The sequence below is a fragment of the Chlorocebus sabaeus genome, chromosome 22, assembly GCF_047675955.1.
Source record: "Chlorocebus sabaeus isolate Y175 chromosome 22, mChlSab1.0.hap1, whole genome shotgun sequence".
NCBI lineage: Eukaryota > Metazoa > Chordata > Mammalia > Primates > Cercopithecidae > Chlorocebus > Chlorocebus sabaeus.
Genome location: NC_132925.1, coordinates 34,130,701 through 34,152,177, shown reverse-complemented (window position 1 = coordinate 34,152,177; position 21,477 = coordinate 34,130,701). Strand labels below are relative to the sequence as shown.

Sequence of the window (21,477 nt, the reverse complement as noted above, 5' to 3'; positions counted from 1 at the left end):
CGTGACCCGGTCTGTCATTCAATTGACTTCCACTTTAACCATGCACATTTTTGATAAACGTTAATTATGGAGTAACCCGATGTGAGAGGAGCGGGGGACACAGTGAGCGCATCCCTCCCCTCACAGCCTAGCTAACCCTCCAATCCCCTAATGCACATCGATTGTAAGCTGACTTATAGTTGTACAGATCCTTCCTTTCTGTGCATTGAGTCATTTCAGTATGTTATGGAGGGTGCTTCTATAGCCAGGAGGGCCAGGAGGACTTGTTTCTTCTGAACTGCTAAAGCACTTATTTGTATGTCTCCTGTGGCACTGATTACTTACTGTCTTATAGTAGAGCATGTTTATATGTCTCATTCCTCCTGCCACTGCACAGTAAGCTTAATAAATACAGAGACTGTACTTACACAGTTGTATCCCCCTCAACACCTAGAATGTGCCATCAGAAATAAAAGGTATGGTAGTAAATGTTGTGATTTGAATGAGTGAAATTAACAATAACGTGTGTTTTTGGAAAGAAATCACCTTTTCTGAATCCATAAATTTCTACTCAGAAGCAGAGAACATCACTCAGTTACATCAGAAAAGCTTAAGGATGTTTTTTTTTTTTTCCCAGTTTATTACTTATAGGGTTCATTCTTCCCAACTCTTGACATTTGCACATAGTAGGTTTTTAATAAATTGTTATTGATGTATTAATTAAAGGTATAGAATAAAGTAGAGGTGTCTGTCCCACTTCTGTCTTCTAAAATAGTAATTTCGATTCTCATCTACTTCTTTATCTTCAGACCTTGTCTATTCCTACAATACAAATATCCTGAGATTTCATTCCAAGTGGTTCCTGACTTGAGCTTAGACGTGGTCATGACTTTTAACTTGGCCTCTTTATCAGGCTTCTTACAGGGCAGAAGGAAAATCTTTTTTTTTTTATTCCATTTCCTCCTCTTCCTCATAGGACTGTTGTATAGTTGAAAAGGACCTATGTCTATGTAAAAATATTTTAATTCCTAGAATAACATATCAGATTCATGATGTCAGATTGAGGAAGCTTTGGCATCCCAGCACACCAAATAGTTTTGTACACCCTGTTTCAAGCTTATCCATGGACCTGAGGGTTGAGGAGTTTATTACTCTAAGCTTGTAGGTTAGGTTCATATGATCTGTACCAGCTACATTAACTGTGACCTCAGTCCAAATACGTCCTCTCCAGTCACAGAAAAGCTTCACCATTACTTTCCAACCTGATTAGATGCTAAATTTCATCCACACAAAATGATCTGGAACCAGTCACCTTGGTGTTAGGTCACAGGAAGTGATAGCAAAGAATTCCAAAATAAATACATTATTCCAGTTTTCCTTTGGTTCTTCCTCAAAAAGTCTGTCTCACCACAGGCTCAGAGAGCCAGTCCCTCCTCAGCTAGACATTCTGTTGAGTCATGTTTACTGTCCCCCTCAGAAAGGTTCCAAAAGCAAATGCAAGAGGTTGCCGAATGCAGGGACATGTGGCGTGCATGCTACTGAAGTGAGAGGCATAGCACACACCTGCTTTTTGGCTGTGGCAGGCCATCTTGACTGTGCCATGCCACAAGTTAGCATTTTGGATGAGCAATTGCCATTCTGTTGTTTTCTTCTCAACACATGGTGTTCAAAAACAGTTAAAAGAAAACTGTACCCATTTGCTCATCCCAGAAATCTAAAATTTCAAAGAAGCATGCCAAATTAATTTTCACATAATATTTTCCAAGCTTTTTCTTTGCACTGAGAAATGATATTTCACTTTTTGAACTCTTGGTGTCCTGGCCTGAGGTAAATGGGTACAGTTTCTCTTTAAATGGCATTAAACATATCAAAGCAGGATTATATCTGTCACCGTCTTTTTTTTTTTTTCCTAATGGAATCAGAATCCTTCAGGGAGTGTCCCAAATCCACATTAATGTCTTTGAGTGCTAATGTTTCCACTGGGACTTTTACATTAGCAAAATATAAGTGTGTGGTTTCTCCCCCTCTCTCTGCTGTCTGTATAAGAAAGAGACAACTGCGCATCCGTTATTCTCCATGGCCTTCAGCTAACCCATGTCAAGGTGGTAAATGATGACTAGAGATTTTTGGTGCTAATGATTCCTTTTCTCCCTTTCACTCCTTTGTACCGCTTGACCGGAAAGCTACTGCGAATGCTGCTTCCAATATGGACAACTCTTTGGAATCCCAGCCATGAATCTTTGGAATCCCAGCATTTGGTCTGTTAAACAGAACAAACTGCAGTAGCCATCAATGCTGTTTTTACCTTTGGTTCTGATAGTGGAAAAATTAGACAAATACCCAGAACTTAGGATCTCACTATAGATATTTTTGTAATTAATATTGGGATATGAGTCGTGTGTCCTTTTTTATTGCTGGTGGTGGATACACTTTCTGTGTACCTTAATCCCTCTTGTTTGTTCTTTAGCAAAGCATTTCAAATGGTATTTTGTCAACTCTTGAATATCAAGTGTCAGTGGAAAACTACAATGTCATAGATAGAAAATAATTATAAACAATAAATAACTTTAACATAATGAATAGCTGTCATAGTACAGTTAATCTTAGAATGCACCTTTTATTTGCATTTGAACATGCTCTGGAAAATTACACTATTTCTTGAATAATCGTTTTTATACGTATATAGAAGGGACTAGAAAGCTCTGCAATATCTGTCTCTGACTCCCTTCTAGAGTTTTTCTTCTTTTAGCACCATCCTGTCTGCTGAGGGCTTTAGTTCTGGAGCTGATGGAGAGAACCATCCGTGGAGAGCTGAGAGGTGCCTTGCTCTTGAAGCTCACCCTTTTCATCGTTTTACTTTCTGGAGCACTCCGGAGGACTGCACTACTTCCTTAGGCCCTCTTCTATCCTTCCACCTCCTTCTTCTTCTGTACTTTTTCTTGCTTTTTCTGTTTTTCCTTTTCTTTTCTTATCCCGTGTGAAACTAGAACATGAACTAGGGTGTGTGTGTGTGTGGATGAAGAGGCATGGGGAGGAGGGGACTCTCCAAATGCCCCAGCTTACCACGAGGAGAGAAACTCCATGTTTTCATTTAAACAACTTTTCCCGACATCTAGGCCTTCATATATGAAAGAAAAATTCATTTGTTTTCCTTTCCACACTTAAAAGAAAACAAGGTAGGTAGAGGCAGTGAGAATGCCAACCCTGGAAGTAAAAATGAAGCAGACTATGTGCTCACCTTTAAATATTTTTAAGGATAAAACCCTATCTGCTGGCAATTAACAGGGAATTGGCTGTGCCAGGTTTTTGTAGGAGCGAGCAGTGCATGATGTTTTCCTGGCACTGAAAGAGTTTAGGGGGTGTATTTTTACGTTTTTAGCATTAATTTTTGCATGATAACTTTGCAACATCAGGTAAATTGTCTTCTAAATTTTTTTTAATACATGAGTTATTTGAATTTTCTACATTAATATTCTATTTGGTGAATCCAAATGTTAGTTTGCTCATACTTGTATATTTAAACATCAAGATGACAGAAAATGTGTGTTTATATTTGAATTAATTCTGCACATAACTTAGCACCATATAGTAGATATTCATTAAAAAGACTGCCAGCGGCATTCATTGTTGTTTCATTTTTGGGTTTCTCCCTTAGCAGGCTTCTAAGCTTTGTAGATGGACAAACTTGGATCCAAATATGAGTGCCCAAAATTACTTTCTAGCTTTGTGTGTCTGGTCAAAGCACAATCTTGCTGTGCCTCAGTTTCTTTGCCGGAAGAAATGGAAACATAATCTCTGCTCTAGAAGATGTTTATGAGGATTAAATGAGATAATTTGTGTAAAGAACCTAGCATAGTACTGAAATGTGGTAGGCACTCACATGTTATTTTTCTCCTTTCTTCTTTTTAAGAGAAATCCTTGGGTAATATGATCACTTCTTTAGTCTTAAGCTATTACTACTAGCGATTTTTCTCCATAACCAGATTACTTAAACTAATTGTATTCATTAGGTTTTAGCTACTCAATTTTTGTTCATCTCAAAGGAAATCATTGTGCTTTGCCATATACTAAAATATAGCTGTAAGGGAAATGACTTGGAGATTAAGTACAGTCATCCCTTGATATCCAGTAGCAGGGCATTGGTTCCAGGACACCCCATCCGACCCCACCCCACCCCACAGATACCAAAATCAACAAATGCTCAAGTCCCTAATATAAAATGGGATAGTGTTTGCATGTTACCCATGCACATGCTTCCATATACTTTAAATCATCTCTAAATTACTTATAATACCTAATGCAACGTAAAGTCTATGTAAATAGCTGTTATACTGCATTGTTTCTTTGTGTCAGTTTTCATTGTTGTATCTTTTTTTTGTTGGAGGGTACTGTTTTTTCCAAATATTTTCAATTTGCGGATATAGAACCTATGGATACGGAGGGCCAGGGAGCTGACTACAAATGTGTTAGATCTGAAAGAAGCATTACTTAGCAAGGTTCTCTGCCTTATTCCTAGTTTCATCCCCATCCTCGACCTCAGTACCCTCTCAAGACTGGGCAGAAGGAGAAGAGCAATGCCTAGAGAATTCTGTTTCTGAGCTACTGAGTTAGGGCATTGAATTTAGGATGGATTCTAAAAGGGAAAAAAAAAAAAACATCCAAAAGCACAGAATAGCTGAAATCCAATCTTTAGGTGTGGAGTACCAGAAACATTCCAGATTATTTCCAGTGTCTAACTAAAATATAATGCAGGGTTTATGCCTTCTCTCAAGATTCAAAATTAATGATTACGATTTGGATTATTCCAATGGGAATTAGTTTGACTACTTGATTATTTAAGAGGTTGTATTGCAGATGTAAAACAACTATATTGTTAACTCTTCTTGAAACAGCAGAAACTATGTCTAATCTTCCATTTTTTACTTTTATCATACTTGCACAGAGAGTTCAGTAAACATTTGTTCACTGAACAAATGAATCTAGTCAGTGGCTTCTTGACCATGGTAGTGAAAATGCTACAACACTGGGACCTATTTTTACTACCCAGTAATATATTTGATACATACTCATGTATATCTATAGATATCTCCCCCCCGTATCTTTTGTGTGTGTATATAGATATATATAATTGTTTAAATAAAAGGCCTTGAAGGACCCAATTCCACTGGATTCCTCATAGCCCCAAATCTATCTGTAAATTCATTACTGCTAGAATTGCAACTACACAATTAACTTCTGTGACCATTGACAAGTCCTCAGTTTCCTCTTTTACAAAATGACTAAAAGATCACTAAGGTAAAAAACACTTCCCACTCCAGAATATGATTCTTTCTCTCTAGTGAGAAGTCATATCTTTTTGAGAGGTATCCTATTGTTTGAACTTAGCACAAGTTTTTTCCCTAATGCAAGAATCACAAATGAAATTATTAGTATTCTACTACGGGGTTGGGGACTTGTACTTGCTCTTAAAACTCTTTCAGGACAACCATTGAGATAGGTGTCTTTTCATTTCTATTACTCACTTAGACCCTGGGACTCAACATGGTGGGTCCAGCCAGACCTCCAGAGGAGCCTGTCAGGTTTCTGTCATTCCCCTCCCCCTGCCAAAAAAAAATAAATAAATAACAGAAAAAGACTAAAATCTACCCAGTTTCCCACTTCTGGGCCCCTTCAGGGCACTTCCTCTTCGGTGCAAATGAGGCCTGTCCCTCCCAGTCTAGGTCCATAGATGCTTTGCTGGTGTGCTTGATTTTAATGACATGGTCTGCTTTCATCAGCCTTACCATTTCCCAAGTAAGGTATTTCTTGGTAGTTTGCTTTTTTTTTCTTTTAATACCTGCATATTTAATGTTATGTCTGATAGCGTCTGATTGTCCCCATGGTGAACGTGGTTTTTATGTCATTAATATGTAGATTTGGTTTGTAAAAGTGAGAGTAAACTGCCAGTATGGTACAGTACTTTGTTGGGGAGGCGGAGAGATTCTCTCTCTTTTCTCTTCTTTTTACAAGAAGAAAAAGGCTCTAAATTGAGCCCTTTGGATTATCTTGTTCTCTTTTTACATTTGAATTTCAAAATCCCCTTTAAATGAACAAATCTGAAGGTTTCCATTACGACAGCTGCCTTTGGGCATGCCCCCCACCCCCCCAGTCCCCGTGACTTTATGGCTGTGGGCACTTCTTCCTTTCAGCTCTTTGTGAATATTCTGTGTCCCTGGCCCTCTCTCAGAGACACATTGACAGTCAAACAATAACCTCTCCCTTAGTTGGTGCTCCTTGATTGCCAAAACGAGCGCTCTGCCTCTATTGCTTTACCTCTGTTAACAATCATTCTCCACGTTTCTGAAGAAAAATAAAGTCTTAACATTTAATTTCTTATTACACGATAAGTTTTGATGAACACCCAAGTATTAGATGTTGATGAGTGCTGAGGGGAAGACCCAGACAGCAGACACCAAATCTTATTTTTGGAGACTATTTACGATATAAATTTGTAGCACTTGGGGGTGGGTGAGTCTTGCACATTTGAATAAAAGAGGAACGGAGTTGTTGCCTCATCTGTGTCAGGACCTTCTCTTCTTCGGTCTGCAATGCAGTCCTGCTTTGGCTTAATTAATCCATTAAGCTCTATCTTAACCCTAGTCAGTAATGATCAAGGGGCTCACCGGAGCCATCTAGAATGGGAGAAATCAGATGGATAATGATTTTTGTGCTGATGATGTGTTCTGTCTTTTTATATAGTTGATCCTGTGAGGGACATATTTCTTTGGTGTATTCCTGCTGATGTTCTCAAGACAGATATATTACAGAGAAATAAATCAGACTGTGAGACTTTGCTAGTGTCTACTTCTTGGTGTGTAAATTTAATGTTTTAAAATTAAAGCTGTTTTTAAAAATATAGTTTTATGAATATAATATTAAACAATCAAGAGAGAGAGAAATTTGGGAAACTCTCATTTTAGTATTATTTGTTACACTCAGATGCTGCTATGGAATATTTATGTTCCTAGTCTTCTGATTCCTTCGTCTGTGAGTAAACTGTTTAAGATGGTTCCTCCTCAATCCAATTCAACAGGTGTTTAGTGATAACTATCATGTGCATAGCGGTTGACAGTTCTCAAAAAGCATGAGACTTAAATGGCTTTGTGTATCTTAAAGTAACAAAACAGGACTGTTTTCGTTTTTGTTTTTTATACTAATTTGAAATCAATACTTAAAAGTTGCAAGGCAATAAATAATCAAACTGTATTAAATACCATATTTTGCTGCCATCAAAATAATTTATAAACAACTACAATACACAATTTAAAATATATTTTTTTCTGAAATGTGTGGAAAGGTGGGTGGAGTGGTTCTTACCTTGTTTTAGAGGGTTAACAGTTGGCTGGTAATCATCTTAGAAATCTCTCTGGCATAAGTAAGGTGTAAGTTATCATTTGAATGAAGGAAAGTGGTTCTTCAGTGCACGAAGGATTATTCCATAGATGCAGGCTTATGTGGAAAAAGTTCAGAGATGGAGAGGGTGTATTCTCAGTGGAAAGAAGCCAGAAGACAAAAGCGACTTGGTGTGTGGATTAAGGTGGGCCTTAGTGGCACCGGATGCTGACAGGTTAGACAAGCAAACCTACAGGAGGCTTTCAGTGCTGGGAGTCTAGAATTCACAACTGATCTGAAGTAGGGTAGAAATTCACTGGAGGACTAAAGAGGGAGCTATGACAGTCACATTGAGAATATGTTTGGAGTGAGGAGGCAATTTTCATATCCTAGGTACAATGTTATTAGGAGCTGGCCAAGAATATTAGTGAAAAAATGTTTATTTGAGTTAACATCATAGGAAAATTTCTAGATTTGATAAGTGGCTCTATATGAGAAGCAATATATTAAAATGTGAATGTTTAGCAGAAGATTGAGGCATTGGATATGTTAGACTGTGGTTATATAGAATTTGTATAGCAGAATGATTTAAAAGCAAAGAGAGAATGCTTTTTGTTATATGGGTTTTCAGGGGCTAGCAGCCATCTAATTAGAGATGTTCTGAAGAGAAAGTGTTATCTAAGTTAACTAACTTAGTTAACCCTAACTAAAAGAGGAAGATTATGAGAAAAGATGGATGAGTGCATGAACCCCTCAAATGCATGAGGAGTATAAGAAGAAAAATCTATGGCCTTAAGATGGTTCTTTGAGGGACAGAATATTTAGGAGATACAAAAGAAAATATTGAGGAAAGAAATAAAGGGAGAAGATCGAGGGAAGATTATAAATTATAGAAGCCAGACAGAGAAAGAAGTCATTTTGAGCTTTTTAGGGTAAAAAAACAAAAAAGGACTAGATGGAACCCTGCAGGATCGTCTCAGCCAATATTCAAATTTTGTGTATTGGGAAAAGGAGACCTAGAAGACAGACATGGTCAAAGTAAGCAAAGACAATGTGTAAAAGAAATAGGACTTTAAGTGCCCCTTCACCTCTGCTATGCTGCCTCAGTGGGGGAATTGTCCAATCATCTCTTGCAAATCTTATGAGTTAAGCAAAGAACAGCTAAATTTGTAGAGGGCCTGGCTGACACAAACTGGCTTTTGTAAATCCATTGCCAAGAGTAAGGGAGAAAGTGATATTAAAATCTCTATCACTGCTTCAGCTGTAAACAGGGTGAAAGGCTGAAGAATTAGTGGTTTTGCGAATTTCAGAGCAACACCTTATTGCCTGCTAAGTATCAGAATCGCGTGCGTAAGAGGGCATTCAGATATACAGCTACACAATTATGTAATGGTTTTCAGCTTGGTCCTTAATATGGAGGGAAAACTCTAGGGGTATCTGCCAAATTAAAATAATTAAAATTGAACCTTGACTTAATTGATTAAAAAAGAAAAATAAAGACAGAAACTGAAGAATCCTTCACTCTGTCCTAAACTGAGAGGCCGGTTTGCTTTGCACCTTGACCAGCTTTCTCAGAATGACAGTAAAAGGACTTGGTCAATGCCATGGTACAAAAGATGTGTCATGCCTTGCTTACTAGATATTTTTAAATTTGCTTCTTTTCTTTAGGAAGACCTCCTAAGTTTCACCTAAGTAAAGACCACAAACTTGAGTCCATGCTAACTACAACTGTGAGATCGTTCAGGGGATGGAGGTTCTGTGCAATTGTGACATGTTGAACGGGGCTCCCCTGCATAATGTGATCCCTGTCTTTAGGAATAGCGCTTTGCTCCCATGTTAATACATTCTGGAAATTGCTCAAGAGGCAGCTTTGGCATTAGAATAGCAACTTTCAAAGCAGTGAACGTCAGCACTTCTATTTCTCCTTCTTTTTGGCGTGCATTACATGAAGCTGGAAGGACTAATTGGCTAAATGAAGGGACTCAGTGTCGCAGAGTTGAAATCCTGGCATGTAAATGGAGAGGTGGGGAGAGACTTTGCTTGCATATCTATATGGCCTCCCTTTGTGAATTATCATAATAGAAATGGTTCTGCCCCTTCTCTAGTTTCCCTGCGAGATGAGTTGGGGTGTGAAGTGCATGGCACAGAAATTCACCATGCTTTGTATCTATGATTACTTGTCTCTGTGTGCATCTTTTCCACTCCTAAATTGCATGTTTACCCAAAGTTGCTGAATAATACATTGTGTCAAAAGATGTGTCCCTGAATTAAGGTTGTTATATGACAATTATAATATGACCATGTACAGCTAACAACTGTAAAGAAAAATAAAATCAGTAAATGGCATTTTTAAAAGCAAACAAGGAAATCACTTATTTGTTTTCTAGGTGTTAGATTTACTTCCTTGACCTCTGCCAAGCATTGATAAAGACTGGTCAATAGTGGGATCAAACAGTTCACATGAGGTTGGTTCCCTATGACAGTAGTCAGCTTAGCATGTGGGATGTCTCAGTCATTGTATCATACATATACTACATATACTTTCTGTGAAAGAGTATTTCAAGATAAGCTCTACAGTTCATTTTTAACTTTTATAAAAAGCCAAAGCCTAGAACTCTTCTGGTTCACCTGTCCTGCCTTCTAGTAGCATGTTAACTAAATTGTCACAGATAAATAGGTTTCAAGTGTATTTCATAAAACTTACACTGGGACATCAGAGTATTTCATATGAGGATTTAACATCTCCTAAAGTATGTAAGAATTTTATAACTAAACCCAATCCCTCATACTTCATAAACCCCCTTTTTAAATGTTTAATCTGAGTGATAGATAAGGAACATCTATTAACACATCATCTTACTAATGACCATTATCAAATTATCTCTTAATATTTTGGGCAAACAAGGAAGGAAGGTTCTTTGGCCTTTGCTCTGAACCCTCGCTAAGCTCTTCCCATTTCCATTAACTATGGAACTTTGAATTCCAAGGTTGATATAAAACACAGGGTGAATGTAAGTCATCTACTTCTTTCTTAACTTTTATAAGCATTTTATTTGTAAAGCACATTTTATGCTTAGTTAAGTCTGTGAGAGCTGAACCTGACACACCAGAGTGATGTTCTGCAGTATAAACACTTTACAGACTAATTGTTGATCAGTGAGAAAATCATTTGAGCTCACTAGGTACCATTGTACAAACTTGTGTGGTTAAAGAGTGTCGCGTGGAAGCTTGACAGTGAAAGAGGGAGTTCGTGGCTCAACTGAAAGCTCAGTGAAGTTTAGACGTTGGTTAAACCAAATTTGAGAATGCCATATTTGATTTAAAGATTAAATATTAAAATGTTGCCCTTTGATTATGGGAGAAAAGGGCTTGCCTGGAGAAGAACATGGGTAGAGCTAGGCCCTTACTGCCAAATGATGGAAAATATCCTTTCCATGTTGCCTTCTACCCAGGAAGGATGAGGTACACTTTAACTAGTTTGCCAATCATTGGTCATGCTGCAGTAAAAGTAAAGATGACTGACCCCAAATATATATAACACCATTTTTTTCACTAGCTTATGATATAATTTCATCTCATCAATCAATAAATAAGAACACACAGGTGTCATTCTCCCCAAATGAGAAATGGAAAAATTGAGGCTCTGTAAGGTTCAGTACCTTGCTTAGTGTTACCTAAATAATCAGTGGTCACATCAAAACCAGAAGTAAGTTTGATGTCTAGAAGCTACAGAATGTAATTTTCAGGACTAAGTGGAACAAGTTATGTTCAGTTTGATTTTAATGCATTTCATACTCTGGACAACATCTTACAAATTGTCGGATTATATCCTATTTTTTCTGTAGATTTCTAGAAAGGAAATTACAATTGGGGGTGACGGGTAAATCTATTTTCTGACAGTGGTATGCCTTTGCTCTTACAATCTCATCAGCTGAATTGAGAGAAAATTCATATTCCATGTCAAATTCATGTAAGCTGGGTAATGTCTGGTTGCAATATATTCACAAAATATACTTCTTGCTGTGTGTTCATAAAGTCCTACTTCACAGCCACAAGGTTTGTTGATCTTTGACACGAGAAGTGGCAGCAATAACTCCAAAGGGGACTGTGTCCTTTGTTGTCTAAGAGTGGCTTCTAGGTGAGCTTTGAATCCCATTGTGAGAATTCCAGGAGTGTGGAACAAAATAGGAAAGCCATAGACTGAGCAGACGATGTAGTGGTCTAAGTAAAATGTAGTCAGTCTTTCATTTCTCTTCGTTGTTACCCTCTGTCATGCCTGAGTGAGACAGAAGAGCTGATTTAAATAGTGTGAGAATTCTTCTAAACTTCGTCTACTTGTGTGTTCAACAGGGCTGGAGGGAGGCTATAAAAGAAAGTCATGGAACAGAGTTACACTTGTGCTTGGTTCATGCCTTGTAGCAGATTAGTCTTTGGGGCCATTCCATGGGAGATTGCACTAAGATACGGCCAGAAACAAAGTGAGGTTGAGGGAGAGGGAGAGACAGGGTGATGTCAACCAGATGAGGGACATTGGAGGAGAGGGAATATTTTCCCTGAAAAGCTCACCACCCATGGAGAGTTAAAAAAAAAAAAAAAATGACTTTAATGTCTTATTTTTTTCCTTTACCAGGAAATTAACATTCGGAAAGTTATGTTTTTGAATGTGTCCTGATGTATGTCTAAATTAGGAGTACATTTTTATGGCTAGGTTATAAACTCATCATAATAGCGAGGGGTTAAAATGGAATGCCTTCAAAAGATAACCTATACCTACTGCAGGCTTGAAACTCGATTAGCCCAGCTATTAAAACCAGGAGGACAAACTGTTTCTTCCCTGGATTCAAAAGCTGTTAGGCTACGGCATGACCCAGTACAAAAGTTTTCTGAATCTCTCTCCACTTTACAAAACGTCGGCTCATTGCTGCCGTCTGCAGTGAAGCTGTTTACAGCTCTGTGCTAAGTGGAAAGTTCAAATCAATTATTGTCCATTAGAGTTTAGGTATAACTGATGAAATATCCCCAGAGGAGTATTGTAAATGTATCAAGACGTCCTTCCCCATTATAGAAATGGGAACGCATAGTGAATTACTTACCTTCTCTCTTACCCTTAATGCCTCTGAAAGGCTGCTGGGCAGACAGAGCTCATCTTGTCTTGCTGGGCTTTAAAGTGAGAACTTTACCATTTGGTGAACATGCGTAGTGAGCTGGCAAAAAGTGAATTTCGACTTTCTAGACTCTCCTGTGGACATAAAGGTCTAAGAAACAAAAGATAGGAAAAACCCTCAGAATTGATTAAAGCCGAAACCCACAGGTTCCCTGGTAATCAAGTTCTTTTAGAAATACAAGGTTCTTATTAACAATCAAATGAGAAAAGGTTTGACTACAAGTCTTTAGCAAATGATAGTATGGTTTAATGCCAAATAATTTGTGCTAGGGTGCTTCCTTTCGTAAAACTGGTTCTCTACCGTTCTCTATATCTGGCTTCAGCAGGACAGAAAAGGAGACCCCCACACTGCTCAAGAGCGAGAGAGAGAGAGTTCTGATTTTCCAGAATCTGTTACTCAGTTAGGGAATCTAATAGTGACTTCCACCCTGTAAAGGCCAGAGCTGAGAGGAAGAAGAGGGTCTTCTTTGCAATCTTCTATAACATGAGATGGAATAGAAGGCGTTTTACTTCCTTTTAGAGTTGTCTTTCCTTATTCCCTTTCCCTAGTTGTGCCCCAGAGCAATAGAGACCCTAAGGCTGAAATGCAGAGGGACTCATCTTGACGTGGGAAAGACTGGATAGTATTCTTCAGAGTGCTATGATTTTTCAAAACCCAGAGAAGTGTCAGACAAAGGTCAAGGAGACATCATTCTCCTGTATCAACCTTTTCTTCCTGTGTGTGCACAGGTGGGCAAGACACCTTTTTATTCGTTCAGCTCCAGTGGGTGCCCTACAGGGAAGCAGTGCAACATAATTCCAACCCAGACTGCCAGTCACAATGGGGATAAGAAGCGTCTTTAAAATGCAACACTGATTTCTTTGTGTTTCTTTAACACCAAGGGTAACTCCAAGGATGTTTCTGCTGACAGCTCTGTCCGTGGTGCTAAGTAGGAAATTGGCTGTATTTCCTCCTTGTGGTCCATACTGCTTACCCCCAGCTCTCCTGGGCTTCCCCGTATCTATCTATAGATATGCTAACTACTATACAGTAAATCTAGTTGAGATGAAAACAATGGTCCCAGGATATTTATCAACTTAGATTTTCTTTAGATCACTCAGGTAATGAGAGTTTTCATGTTACTTTGTACCTCTATCTAGGTAAGTCTGTTGCTTTTTTTTTTTTTACGTTTACCAGGAGAAGTCCATTGAGACCTATCTTTGATTACTAAACCAATACTTTTTAACCAAATTATGTACTGTAAAAACTGTCACTAACTCAAAGAGACCAATCTGGGCCATGCCACCCAGTTCCCCTCCCCTCAAGTGTACATCTACTCACATATCACCAGCTTCTAACAATTTATGATATTTAAAGATTTATCCAATTTATTTCCCACGTTCCTAATAAGGGCCATTGCCCTGGTGCACTCAGCATGCACACGGTATGTTTCTCTACTTTCGGGTTTCATTTATTCTTTGTGGTATATCAGTTGTTTTGGCAACATAGATTGTATAATTGTTTTCTCTTGGTGTTTTAGGAGAATTATTTCATATACTAAGTGTGAGACTGAAACTTAGTGATTAAAGTCTAAATCCTGTAAAATAATTAAAATTATACAAAGAGAGTAGCCTTCAAATTTGTTCTGTGTCTTAATAACAAAATGCCAAAGAACTGTACAAGTCCCTATCTTTCTTCATTGGGAGTACAGCATCTGGGTTCTACACTTGAAAAGCAGCCTCAATGTGATAGCATTAAATATATACCCACAGTACCAAATGTGTGTTTAGAGTTATTTTCCTGCCCCATTACTCTGTGTTTAGTCAGTCCTTTCTCAAATCTGCTTCCCTGTTCTGAAACCCATTTTGTTTGCCCTCTTCTGACTACCAGCCAGCACACCCATAGACTGCTAATATGCTTGCTCAGATTTAAGGAGCAGTCCTGGTTTTCAAGTTTCTTGTCGCCATTATTTGTGTTCCAAATTATCTTACTGTGTCTGTATTAATGTTCTGTTTCTGAAAGTAAACTCCATGTATTTCAAGGCAGCACAGTTTCTTTCTTATATTTTCCAGGGGACTGGTGTTTTTAATGTCATGTGAGGACAACATTACACAATGGATCTTTGGCAGGGATACACAGAAATGAATACCGTGTGCGAACAAACATTAAATGGCAGTCTTAATTACAGAGTTTGATTCTGTTGTTTTTAATGCCCTTCAATTTTATAATTTGATGGAAAATGCATCAACACAGCTATTTTCTTTCTACCCTAAATGATTAAAGATTGATATACCCCCAAACCAGTAGCTTGTTAGATCTGGTTAATCAGGTAGGTCTTACATTTCATCCACTAGAGGGCAGTAGGGATACACATCCACACCAACCAATATGTGCAACATATGGTCGATGTGGAAACATAGTAGCCATAGCTTTCGTGTGTATGAAAAATTCCCATTACAGTGTTGCTTCACTTATAATTATATTGAAAGTAAACACTAATTCACAGACGGACTACGCATATTTTATTTCAACATACCCCACTAGTGTTTCGTCTATTCTACTTTAAAATGCCCTGAGTAATGAAACTTCTACTACTTCCCTTGGGAAACTGTATCAAAACCCAACTGTTCTCCCTGCTTGATTTTTTGTTTTAATATACTCAAGATCTATTAGTCTTTCTTCTAGTTCATTTAGAACTCTATTGAAATCTGTTCCATTTTTTCCTTATAATAAGGCTAGTTTCATTCTGAAAAGCAAATGTTTATTGCAAGCCTATTGTGTGTCAGACATCACTAAGTGAATGTCTGGCCACAACTGACAAGGGTTGTAATACAGAATTTGAATAAATTTGCATGACTCAGAAAGCTAAAGGAGAAACTCTCCCAGGTCAAATGTCAGAAGAAAAGTTGGTCTCAGTTCTAAAATGAGTAATAACCATAAGACTGTCACAGCTTGGGGAAATGTTTAGTTGTACTTAGATTTCTGTATTGAAATTCAAAGGGTATCAGGAATGCATGGTACCATCAGATAACACCTAAAGAATTGTGAGGTATGCAGCTAACACATCAGTGGGTTCCTGCCAAGCAAATGACCTGGAAATTTACTAATCAAGGTTGATCCTTCTTCCTTTCACAGCTGATGGTCAGATTAGCCTAGAAGTTTCAGAATCTATACTGAGAATCATTATATGCATTTATGAAGGATAGGAAATGGGTTTGTAAATTTCCCAAGGTAAGCGTACCTTGATTGTGTTGCATTGTCTATTTTCTATCATCGACTTTTTGGGTCCAATCTTGGTCACTACACACACTACACAATGGGAAAGCGATCCAAGTTCATGTGCAATACTCTGGTTTGCATCATTAGTTTCTTGGCATATACTTTGATTATTAAGTATCTGAAGGGGAGGGTAGAAGAAATCCAAGCCAAGAAAGTTCCTTTAAGGCTAGAACTCACAATTACACAGTTGTTTAAAAATCCTTTTTTCCTTTACATTAAAGACAGAGCAAGATTTTTTGCTCTATTGAGTATATTCATCTGGAAGGATTTCCATAAGGCTGTCCTGATCACTAAGAGCAATTCCCAGATAGACGTGTATGCAAACAAGAACTGTTCAGACTCCAAGAGCAAAAATTGAACACTGCAGAAATTCCAGAAATGATACTGCCTTTTATATTAACATCCTTTGAGCCTCTGTAGGAAGTAACTTATTCTCCAGAGTTTTTGAAATAAAGCACTTTCTTTTGCCAATTAAGAGCACAAGAATGTGGTTTTGTAGACTGTGGTTTCATTTTCTTGAGGAAAATAGTAGGGATGGTTACAGAATCTTCATGGAAGTCTACACAATACCATAACCCAGGCTTTCTATCACAAAGCTTAGATTTGAAATTTATGTCACCTGTAATAAAGTCCACACAAGTATTTTATGTGGCAGTAATTAAATGCAAATGTGCAACAGCCATTTTTGTGTTTTTGTTTGTTTCAAAATACCAGAGGTGATTAGGCCATATTATGAACTAATTACTTACTTAATTTATTTAAGTTGAAACGAGTTTTTGAGTTATACAAGGGCCAGAAACAAGAACTCGTTAATCCATTCTGCACATCACTGAAAGGAACAAAACAAAGAAGTTAATGCCTTTATTTTATTATGTTACAACACACTAATATTTTGAACACTGATGAGGACCCAAGTGGTCAAAACATCTGTATTTGGTAAGAAAATAAAACAAACTCTTTTTTTCCACCACTATTTGGTCCTTTCAGTGGTGTGCTGAAATTCAGAATGAATCACCCAAGGTATTAAAATGGTGTGTCCTTTTTAGTACATTTTCCTATGGAGTTTAAAAGATTCTTCAAACATATTTGAAAATAGTAAATAAATAACCTACAAAACTCAGTATTTTCTTAAATTTGGAAGTAAACCACATTCATTCCTGGACTTAGGACTCTATACACCAAGTTTCGAACCAGAGCATATTTTGGTATTTTGATGGTTGAGTTATAACCCCCTGAAAAAAGGGACTGATTATGTGCAGTAAGGACAGCTGCCCATGGAGCTGCAACTGAGCCGCTAAAATAAAGCTAGTGTTTACCTGTCGCTGCTGACCAGGAGATGTGAGACTCGGTAGATGTGTTCGGTAGGCCCTAAGAGAAACTCTGTCAGCACTCTGCGATTGAGTTTCACCATCTGTGTCTATACTTAGCCAGCTTCTAGAAGGGGAGAAACTGGGGGATACAATGCACTCATGGAAGCAAAACCAAAACGAAACAAAACTCTGTATGTTGCAAGCAAATTGAAAATGTCAGAGAATATTTATGATCCCAGGTTACTTGTTCTCATGTTTGATTCTTTATCTTCCAGGTTCTAATCTATTTAGTTAGTTTTTTTTTTTTTAAGTATTGCTAAGGAATTGAAGTTACCATGTGTCTGACCACAATGATCAGGTGGTTGATGTTATTAAGTGTCTCAATTTATATTTTCATATGTTCTTTTATGACATGATTCTCATTATCTAAAGCAAAATTCTGGCATGTGATTGCCATCTAAATCACTGGGTATACCACACGTGGGCAAACTCTATGCTCAACTATAATATTTACAAAGAGGTAGTGGCTCAATCTGTAATACTGGTTAAGTCATTTCCCACCCCTGTAGGAGATGGGGTGACTGCAATGGAAGCAGACTTCTGTTTTTCCATGTGAAAAGTGGAGAGGAAAAAATATCTGTAGTTTTCATATCCCAACTGAATGTTGTAAGGATTTGATGAGCTATGTATGCAATCTTAAAATCAGGGAATTCTCTCAGGATTGGTTATCTCTTTTCGGAACAAGCTACTGGCAAGAACACTCTCAGGTGATTCCAAAAGTCTGAATAGTAAGATTGTTCTTGTAGCACAATCACTATATGGTGATAGCAGTCAGTAAGACCCATGTTTTAAGTTATTTAGCCCAGGAGTTCAGATGCATTGCTATCAAGCCCTATGCTCTCTCTTGGCCCCACTCCATTTAAACATAAGTTAGAATCCTTGACTATGAAATAGAGTTTTTCTGTATTCCAAGACATTTATTCATTGAACAAATATTTATTGAGCAAGTACTATGTGCAAAGTATTATACCAGGCCATCTGATTTATATGAGAACTGAATCTAATGTTAACCCTATGAAACATATGTTCTAACCAAGTAAGCCAGCCAAACAAGACGCACGAAATCAGAACTTTAGATTTGAAACTTTCAGGTGAAGGCATTTAGGCCTAGTCAGTGTAGTGATTTTGCACCACTCAACACATCAAGTTTGTATCAAGAGCTAGAACCAGAGTTCAAAACTGCTGGTCATCACTTGAAGATGACTTCCATCCCTATATGCCCCTTCATCAAGTTTTTCTTTGAATCTAGACAGTCATTTCTGACATTTTTCTCTTTTTCTCTTTCTTCTTTGGCACTGATAGTTCCTTTAGTTCAGTTAAACAATGACACAGATTTGCCAGGTTCAGCAGTGCCACATCCCTATGCCTTGTTTGCAGCAAGATTGTCACATTGGTGTTGAGGGAATGTAAGGAAATTCTGCTTAGGGGATTATTTTGACCTTGTCCTAATGATATCAAACCACATTGATTTTTCATTAGCCAGTGAGAGTCACTATTTGGTCACTATTTGGGTGGTCCCTAGCCAAGGGAACATTTGCAAAAGCTATGAGTTGCCAGTGTTACAGAAACCCATTACATCTGTGGCTAAAATCCTGGGCGGGGGCAGGGGGATGGGTGGCAGAGAAAGGGGGAGCAAAAATATACAAAACGAAAGGGAAGAGAACCCCAGAGAAAGGACTATAGATGACTTTGCTTTTATCTACACTTTTAATAAAACTCATAAATAGCTCCTATTCACATGTAAACATATATAATAATTTTATATAAAATACGTAGTATTTTATATACTGTCATATAGCATTTTATATTTTATATATTTCATAATTATATTTTATATAATTTTATATAAAATGTGTAGTATTTTATGTATTTGTTGTTTCATATAAAAATAACTGTTCCCATCTTACAAGGACAGAAATTAAGATACAGGTATTTTGTATTACATTTCAAGGCCACAAATAATTTTGAAAGGTTTGTTACTTTTGTTATGAGGGACACAGAGCTCCTAAGATATATTATCACAGCCTTTAGGCTAGCAACAGTCTTGCATTACACAATCTCCTATTACTAAACTTAAATTTTCTTCAAAATGTGGAAAAACAAAGCTCATTCAGATTAAATCAGAGTCTGGGAAAGTAAACTCTGGATTCTCCTCTAATGTTTCTTCTCCTCATTGTGCTTCTCTCCCAACCCAGCTATTTCTTGTGTTTCTCAACTTCCATTTTGATATCCCATGCAACATAAGAGTTACCAAAGCAAGGAAGTTGTTGGAATTCATCATATTCACTCACTTCTTAGATATTACTTCTATTATAGTACATGAGTTTAGATTAGGAAAACTAAGAATGAGTAGTTGATAGAGAAGAGTTTCTGTTAATGTACATTATAGTCTGAGGTACTCTATAATAATCCATAGCAGCATATGTAAAAGCCATATGCCTTTTACCTTCTCGTGATCTGTTTGCTTCTTTCGTTCCCTCTTAATGAGAGCTGGAGATATCTTTAATGTAAAGCCATAGATGTGCACGTGATTTGATGACAAGAAGCCACTGCACACACAGTTTAGATATCAAGGGAAATTAAGAGCAAGACTTCATATCGCTTTAACAGGTTAAATTAGTCATCTTAAGCTGTTAATGCATCAGGCTACTGGGGCAGAAAACAGCAGCAGTGTGGTAGCAGAGCTTTGGAAGCAGGTAATCCTAAATTCAAATCCCAGATCCGCCATTTACCAGTTGTGTGACCTTTGTTAATTTACTTTTCGTCTCTGAACTTCTCTGATCCTTACTTCTCTCATCTATAATATGGAGATGATAACAGTTGCTATAGAGAAGGAGTGGCATAATACAACTTAGGTAATATGACATGTGTGACTGCAGGTTCAAGAATTAGTGCACATTCTTGCCCCAGCAGGCTTAATATCAGCGCTGTAGTTAGTCCCTACTTTCTTATAAGCATATGATTATAAGAAAAGCCCCTCTGGTTCAGGCCCATGGTCCTTTCAGCTCAGCATTCATTTTCTGATCACAGGGACAGGAAACTGTTATATAAGACACAATTGTCCTTGTTGCTAACTTCAAGAATTAGAGTTATTTTCCTCCAGATAGCCTAGTTTCTCTGAATAACCCACTATGGACTTATTATCCATGAATTTAGCTAAACCTTTGTGATACTATTTATGTCATCGACCTTTAATGAATTTTATAAGTTGATTGCCTACTGTGTAAAGTAGTTCTTCAGTTTGTCATAAATTGTTTCTTTTGAAAAGTAGTAAGATGACTTCCAGTTCATATATACTAGAATTTGAAAAAGAAATCCATAGTCACTTTCCTAGGCCTTTTGTTTGTTTATAGACATTTACCATATCCTTGCCTGGATTTTATCATTATAAATAGAAATCTTCATCTTATATCACGATTGTTTTAATTAATACTGAACTTTCTCCTTTTTATTTATTTATTTTTTGAAGTACTTCAGAAAGTGTCCCACACATGGGTTGCCGTTATCTTTTACTAGAACTCATCGTAATTTAACTCTTCCCTTCCTCTGTCAGAATTACACTCTGCTCTGGGCTCAAAACAGAATGATCTTAATGTGACTGCAATTGTATTTAAGCCAAAGTTCAGCTTAGAAACAGCTGGCAAAATGTTCAACAAACTGGACCAAAGAGGAAGAATCATAACAAAAAAGATGTGATTCCGTTTGTAGCAAAGTGAGAAACTTGTCTTAAGGAAAAACTAGAGACTGAAGTTTTTGCTCATTTTGGAGATCCTAAAGAAGAAGCAGAAGGCGATGTTTTCCGAGCCAATTTGTTCCACTAAAAGTGACCAGAGCTAAGTCTAGGTTGGGTTGGCTGCCCTAGGTTGCAGTTAGAGGTTGGGGCTACTATTTTGACAATGGCAGCAGAAATCTGTGACCAAAAAAAGCCTAAAACTGCTTGCCTCTGTGTTAGCATTGGTAGCATGAAGTAAGATTTGAACTTTAAATGACTCATTATGAGTGGGTGGCAACCTACTGTGGAGGCAGTCTGTGAACCCAAGGTCAGCATCCCGGTGAGAAATCCCTTCAGGTATGAGTGAACGATACACCCAGTCACACTGAGCCGGGAGATCCTGGTCCTCTTCAGCTTTGTCAGAGCATTCCCTGCTTTGTTTCCAATCCTGTTTCTGAGGATATTTGGCACACTGCTTGGTCCGCACTTGACACCACTGTCTTCAGAAAATAAATGTCTTACATTTGTACAGTGCTTTATAGAACACTTTCACATAGATTATCTCAATTGATCCTCACAACTCTATGGTAACTGTTCATGTTCCCATTTTATGGATGAGGAA

At 37.6% G+C, this 21,477-nt stretch overlaps 1 protein-coding gene across 14 annotated transcripts in view; it reads left to right on the top strand.

Annotated features, from left to right (window-relative positions):
• Positions 1-21,477, top strand: part of ZBTB20 (zinc finger and BTB domain containing 20) — an 830,675-nt gene that overhangs the window by 712,685 nt on the left and 96,513 nt on the right. The gene's annotated exons all lie outside the window — the stretch shown is intronic.